A 7,513-nucleotide genomic window follows, 5' to 3' on the forward strand; every position below is an offset into this window, starting at 1 on the left:
GCGGCTCCTGTGTTGAGTGTTGCTGCCCCTCTGGGCTGCTGGCCAGTGCGATGTGAGGTGAGCTGCTCCATTGCTCTAGTGAGGCACAGCTGGCTGTTACCTGCTGACTGCCACACACTTTTCATCTTCCCACAAATGGGGCTTGTTAGAGTCTTATTTAGGATAGGCTGGCCTTGAACTCATTATGAGCCAAGGCTAGCCTAGAGCTCCTTATCCTCCTGCCTCCCTCTCCCAAGTGCTAGGATGACAGATGTTAGCCTGAAAGATCACCTGATAGAGATGTTTTTATACATATGGAGAATACATTTTAATGTATTTAATGGAGAAAATAATAACCTGTCTCCAGCTCTTCATCCAACATAGAAACCTTCCAGACTCTGTATAGCCCTCACTTTCCACACACCTTCCTTCCCTGGATGACCATGAAGCTGTTTTGATTCGATAGCGTTTCTGTGTATACTTTCAAGAGATAAGGTGGGGTATTTGAGAAGCTGGGAGATGGCTCAGTGAACAAGCATGAGGACTTCAGATCACCCAGTGCCCATGTACAACGTCAAGAGTGTGCGTGCAGGCCTGTAACCTCAGATAGCCCAATGCCCATGTACAACATCAAGAGTATGCGTGCAGGGGGTTGGGGATTTAGTTCAGTGGTAGAGCACTTGCCTAGCAAACGCAAGGCCCTGGGTTCGGTCCCCAGCTCCGAAAAAAAGAAAAAAAAAAAAAAAGTATGCGTGCAGGCCTGTAACCTCAGATAGCCCAGTGCCCATGTACAACGTCAAGAGTATGTGCGCAGGCCTGTAACCTCAGATAGCCCAGTGCCCATGTACAATGTCATGAGTGTCCACACACTGATATTGTAACCTCAATACTGGCTGCAGGGCATCCTCTGGCCTCTGCCCATACATACAGGTGTGTCTTCGATAACAAAGAGGGTATTTGATGGTTGAAATATCTATATGTAAGAGATTTTATTCAGTCCACGTGTTAGAAAGTTTATATGATCTACACACACATTAGAAAGCTATAATCAACATTTTGGAAAAATTAACAGCCATGGGAAGTTATCGATATAAAGCTAGAAAAAATTACCACCTTAACTATAATCGTAAAACAGATTGTGGGCCAGCAAGATGGTTCAGCAGGCAGAAGCCCTTGTCACACCAGCCTGATGACCTGTCTTCAACCCCAGAACCCACAATGAGAGAATATGTCTACACATTGTCCTCTGCCTCACCATGTGTGCCAACACATGTCATGCCCATGCTCATTCATACACACAATACATTTTAAATAAGCTGGCATGGTGGTTCATACTTTTGATCTTTAGCACAGCAGAAGCAGGAAGATGTCTGTGATCATGGGGCCAGCTTGGTCTACATGGTGAGTTCCAGATCCACAGTGAAACCCCTCCTTAAATAGAAACCAAGGCTCTTGGCTACTTCAAGGCAACAGGTTTATATACTGAGGTGAGTGACTGCAGGTGACTCTGGGATTCATCAGGAGCTTAGTGGGGTCCTCTGAACCCCAGAGATCTTCGACAACATCAAGAGAAACAGTACCGTCTACCATCTGGCTGAATCTACCCCACCCCATCCCCACACTACACACACAGGGATAGAGAGCTTGCTATTACAGTTCCCTGGCCCTCGCAGACTGATAGCCTCAATCTATAGGAGGAGCTCTGAAATCAGCAGTGATCCAGCTTTGGAAAAGGAATTCCCTCAACTCCCAAAGATCTCCAGTGTGCTGTAGCCAGGAGCCATCTTGAGAGGAAACCTACCTTCTGAATTTGGACTGCATTAGAGGTCTGAAGTCCGTGCACATCCCCATCTGTGGAACCCTAGAAGCTCACCACCGCATTAGATGGCCCATTAGATAGACTCAGCAGAGTCATTGACACCAACTGAGGATGTGGTTGGGAGCTGGCATGTGGTGCAGAGGGGAGTGGAGGGTACTGTCCACAGAACCAGGGGATTCTGAGAGGGACATGCCACAGCCTGTAGCTTTGGTGCCAAAACCAGGGGCTATCTCCAGGCAGCTCTCACCATTCTTCCAGCTCACCCATGGTGCCTGCTGCTAGCAGTGCAGAGCAGGAAACTCAGGTTGCATGGCTCCTCCACCTACAGTATGTTGGGTCACTGTGGAACAGTGCCTTTCTGGCCTCGCTGTAACTCTGAAGCCTAAGAATGTCTGGAGAGAAACCCCCTCCCTTGGCCATAAATGCACCACCTCTCTTTATGCATGGATCACGGCTGGAGCTGTGATCCATCAACTTGACATCTGGTGGACCAAACACATGAAAGAATTGGCAAGAGATGTTTGGATATTTGATCACATCACACTGGGAACCCCGAGACTGTGTTTCTAGTTGAGTGGCTCAGCCCTTAGCTCATCCCTTTAATCCCCCACTCAACTTTAGTACACGCCTTTAATCCAAACAATGAAGTAAGTTTGTAGAAGGAAGCACCTGTGTTGGAAAGTGATGTCTAATTGAGTGGTAGACAAAGTGATGAATCAGAGAAAGAGTTGACAGAATAGGATCTGCCCAACTCTTAGGAAAAGAGAGAAGAAAGGGAAGCTACTTAACAGAGAGCAGTGCAGAGAGAAAAGGAGGGGGAAAAAAGGAGGCACTTTTACTAGGACAGTTGTACAGAGACAGGTTACAGAGAGTAAGCTAGACACAGATGAAGACAGAACAAGCCAGAGACCGAGAAGGAGCTAGAAAATTACAGCGTATTGTCGAAGTATGAGGCCAAGCAAAGCAATTCAGGAGAAGGCGAGAAAAGCCAGATTGAATCAGTCAGCTTGGAGAGGAGTTTGAAGCAGAACAGCTCAGTCGAACCAGCCAGCCAGAGCTCAGGAAGAACTAGAGAGTGTCAGCTTACTCATCATTAAGTCTCAGAGGCAGAAAACATTTTAGGCCTAGATTAGATTTTACAGAAACTAGAAGCTTCCAGGACTAACTAGCCTCTGAGGTGACAATTACATTCAGTTGGATAAAAGTTCTGGTTACAAGGAGAAAAGCTCCAATTCCCCAGATCCCAAGTGTGCATCACCACGGGAGCTGGGGGTCTCACCTTTGATTACCACTAACAAATGCCAAAGAGTTGGAACTCTGTCTCAGACTTTTGTCCCAACCACAGCTCTAGTCACACTGGTCTTACAAGGGAGTTCCAGGTACTTTGCTTAGGTACACTGCTCCTTCAGGACCAGTACAGCCAGTATGCCAATGTGACATTCCTCTTGTGGTTTGAGCCCTCTTGTGAGCTAGGGAGCATTTGTAAGCAGTGAAGGCAGGGCTTGGCATTTTAATTGGTTGCACCTAAGGCTCCAGGCAGACCTCACAGTTTCTCTGTGCTTTGATTTCCCAACCACACAGCTGCTGTGAGCATCCATTACAGAGCCAGAAGATACAGTAGCTGTAGGGTGGGTCCTGTGCCTTCTTTCCAAATCCTCCCTGAGTGAGTTCACTCTCCCGAAAAACCTTTCCTACCTGCTCCTCCACTGGGTGACTGCAAGCTGCCATTTCCGGTCCTGACTGATTTGGTTGCAGACTTACAATTGTTTTCAGGCCTGTCTTTGAGATTTGCTTTCTACTGAGCCTCAGACTCCACCAGGCAAAACTACAACCACTCCTCAACCAGTCTGTCAAAGCTGCCCCCGCCTCTTCTCCCAGGCATCAAGGAGCCTCTGAAACGCTCAGCCAGGCCACCCACACTTAGGCCTGCGAGGCTCAGAGAGAAGCCAATGCTAAGTTAAAGCTTGGTGCACAAGATGGGAGGAGATGCTGGACTCTGAAGCAGGCCCTGCCCAGCCGACAGGAAGCTTTGGGGCTGGTGATCCCTCTGGACTGAGGTAGCTAAGTCTTCTGCCACCTGGCTCGCTCTGGTCCTGATATAGGCTACCACAGTGGGGCATGGTCCTAGGTGAAGTAGGGACAGACTCTGAGTGGACTGACAATGGGAGCTGGCTATGCCCACTGCACCCTACACCAGCAGGCTGAAGGCCTTTCTTGGAGAGCTGTCTAAGCAACACATTTCCACACCTACCACATCCCCAGACTAACAGATCTGCCATCCATCTTACAGAGCCCAATCCTGCCTGCCACAGGCCAGGACTTGGTACTTCCTGCCCAGACTACTACAGTGGCCCCTCACTGGCTCTCCCAGACCCCACCCTCTGCCATCCACACACTAGTCTCATCTTGTCGCTTGCTGGAGAAACCAGCTGGAACATTGTGAAATAGTGTTGTGGAAATAAGACCATTTTCTGAGTTCTAAAATAGAGCTCTGCGACTAGAGAGATGGCTCAGCTGTTAAGAGAGCTGGCTGCTCTTCCAGAGGACCAGGGTTCATTCAGTTCCCAGCATCCAAAGGACAGTGCATAACCTTAACTCCATCCCAGAAGAGCCAAAGCCCTCTTCTAGCCTTTGTGGGCACTACACATAAATGGTAAACAGACATACGTCCAGGCAAAACACCCATACACATAAAAAAAGTTAAAAGTTAAAAACTACAATTTTAAGCATGGCTTTTACTGTTTACTAAAAATTGCAGAGGAGAGAACTTTTAAAAGCAACCTCAGTCATAGCTAGTCCTATACCTGTTCAACGAGGTATATGGCTGTACTTCAGTATGTGATGTGACCCTCAAGATTGTTCCCACCCTCCATAAATTATCTATCTTGAGACCCACAGGAGAAAGACATCCAACTATAAGTATATAAATATATAGCGTATACTTTATCGAGTACATTCTGTTCTTGCATATATTTTGAAAATACATGTATGTTTTGTATTGTATGTGTGGTGATGTATCTGCATCGTACGTACATACATTAGATTTTTTTCCCCTCCAGAGCTGATAGAAGCCAGGGCCTTTGCACATTCGAGGCAAACACTTTACCACTGAGGTACAAACCCAGTCAGAGAAGACTTAAATAAATGTTTTAAAACAAGAAGCCACCGGGTGGTGGTGACAAATATCTTTACTCCTAGCACTCGGGAGGCAGAGGTGAGTCTGATCTGTAGAGTGAGTTCCAGGACAGCCAGGGCTACACAGAGAAACCCTAACTTGAAAAACAAGACAAGAACAACAGAAAGAAAGGAAGAAAGAAAGGAAGAAAGAAAGAAAGAAAGAAAGAAGAGAAAGAAAGAAAGAAGAGAAAGAAAGAAAGGAGAGAAAGAAAGAAAGAAAGAAAGAAAGAAAGAAAGAAAGAAAGGAGAGAAAGAAAGAAAGAAAGGAAGAGGAAGAAAAAAGGGGAAGAAGGGAAGAAGGAGGGAAGGAAGAAAGAAAGGAAGAAGAGGAAGAAAGAAAGGAAAGGAAGGAGAGAAAGGAAGAAATAAAAAAGGAAAGAAGAAGGGGAGGAAGAAAGAAAGAGGAAGGAAGGAAAAAGGAAGGAAGAAAGGAGAGAGAGGAAGGAAGAAAAGAGAGAGAGGAAGGAAGAAAAGAGAGAGAGGAAGGAAGAAAGAGGAAGGAAGGAAGGAAGAACAGTTAGCAACCTATACTCAGAGGCAGATTAACATTTGCTTCCCAGGAGAGACAGGAAATTTCCCTCAAGATCCTGCAAGACGAATTTTCAGGTCATAGGCAGAGCATCCAAGGACCTGACCTAGTGGGAGCTCAACAGCCTGGAGGAACCAAAGCCTGACACAAAGGGACCCTGAACTTCACCAACGTGAACTACAAGCAGAGGTGGCTGCAGAATTACCCACAAGTTCTACCTGGGCAGAGCCAGTTTTCCCCTTTCCAGCCAGTCAGCTTCCTAACCCTGCTGCCCCGAGCCGCTTCACAGCCTTCACTGCAGATCAGAGATCATTCAAGCTTGTCTCCTCGCCAGCTGACTAAGAGTCTCCATTCAGCTTCCATGTGTCTTAATAGCAGGCGCAGTAACAACAGCAGTCCATTCCTGGGACTGGCTGGGGGCTGGCTGGGGGCGGGGGCTGGCTGGGGGCTGGCTGGGGACTGGCTGGGGGCTGGCTGGGGGCGGGGGGCTGGCTGGGGGCTGGCTGGGGGGCTGGGGGAGGACTGGCTGGGGGCTGGCTGGGGGGCTGGGGGAGGACTGGCTGGGGGCTGGCTGGGGGGCTGGGGGAGGACTGGCTGGGGGCTGGCTGGGGGCTGGCTGGGGGCGGGGGCTGGCTGGGGACTGGCTGGGGGCTGGCTGGGGGCGGGGGCTGGCTGGGGGCGGGGGCTGGCTGGGGGCGGGGGCTGGCTGGGGGCGGGGGCTGGCTGGGGGCGGGGACTGGCTGGGGGCGGGAGCTGGCTGGGGGGCTGGGTGGGGACTGGCTGGGGGGCTGGGTGGGGACTGGCTGGGAGGCTGGGTGGGGACTGGCTGGGGGCTGGCTGGGGGCGGGGGCTGGCTGGGGGCGGGGGTGCTGACTGGGGGACGACTCACCCTGAGAAGTGCTCTCAGAGAAGAAGGCATAAGGTGCAAGGCAGCAGGCCCACTCACACTCCCTCCCTTCCTCCATCCCATTTAGTTTGTGTGAGACATCAACTTTTAAATTTATTTTGTGGCATTGAGGAGCGAGCCCAGGGGCTTGTGTGCCATGGACAAGTGCACCATTGAGGCACATCCTAAGCCCTTGGGGTTTTTTGTTTATTTGTTTGTTTTGTTTTGTTTTGTTTTGAGTCAGAGTCTTATTATGTATTCTACATTGACCCGAAACTCCAGATCCTCTAGCCTCCTCTGCCTCTCAAGTGCTGGGACTGTAGGCGTACACCTCTGTGCCCTGCCGAGTTTCCAATTATGGAGTGGGAGAGGAATGCCTAGCACACTCTCAGCAACCCCACTCCTTTCCTCTCCTTCCACCTCCTGTGTTCCAGGCACAGGGTTCTCAGACGAACCTGCCTCCCCACCCCCATAGCCTTGCACGGACCTCAGACACTCTTAGCCCCATCTGTCCCTCCCTACCCCCACCTCTAACCCTCTGTGGGTATCTAGGATACTCCCATCCCACCTTCCCTGAGACAGAGACATCCATCTCTCTTTCCGTCCACCCATTACAGGATAGATACAGACCTTAAGAACCTCTGTCTCAATAAATAAGTAAATAAATAACTCGTTTAATAAGATGTATCCAGATCTTTCATCTCACTCCCACGCAATATAAATAAAATAGGCGCATTGACCTGAAATAGGTCTCTCACTTGCTCAGACTGACCAGAGACTCCTAGGCATCAGTGATCTGTGGCCCAACCTCCCGAGTAGCTGGGACCATAGCTGTGCATAACCAAGGGCAGTTTCTGGCTTGGTTTTTCTCAGACAGGGTCTTACTATGTTGCCCAGGTTAGACTTGTCACTTTTACTATGACAAAACGCATGAAACAGGAGAAAAGATTTCAGCTCACAGTTTCAGTCCGTATCTCTGGGTATCTCTGGTTCCGGTTGCTTCAGCCCTGTGGTGGGGCAGAGTTTTACTGGGAAGGTGTGTGGGAGAGAGCTGTTTACCTCGAGACAGCTGGGAGCAGAAAGAGGAAGGAAGAGTCCCAGGATCCTCACGTCTTCCAAGGGC

This window comes from Rattus norvegicus, chromosome 8 (assembly GCF_036323735.1).
Source record: "Rattus norvegicus strain BN/NHsdMcwi chromosome 8, GRCr8, whole genome shotgun sequence".
Classification (NCBI taxonomy): Eukaryota; Metazoa; Chordata; class Mammalia; order Rodentia; family Muridae; genus Rattus; species Rattus norvegicus.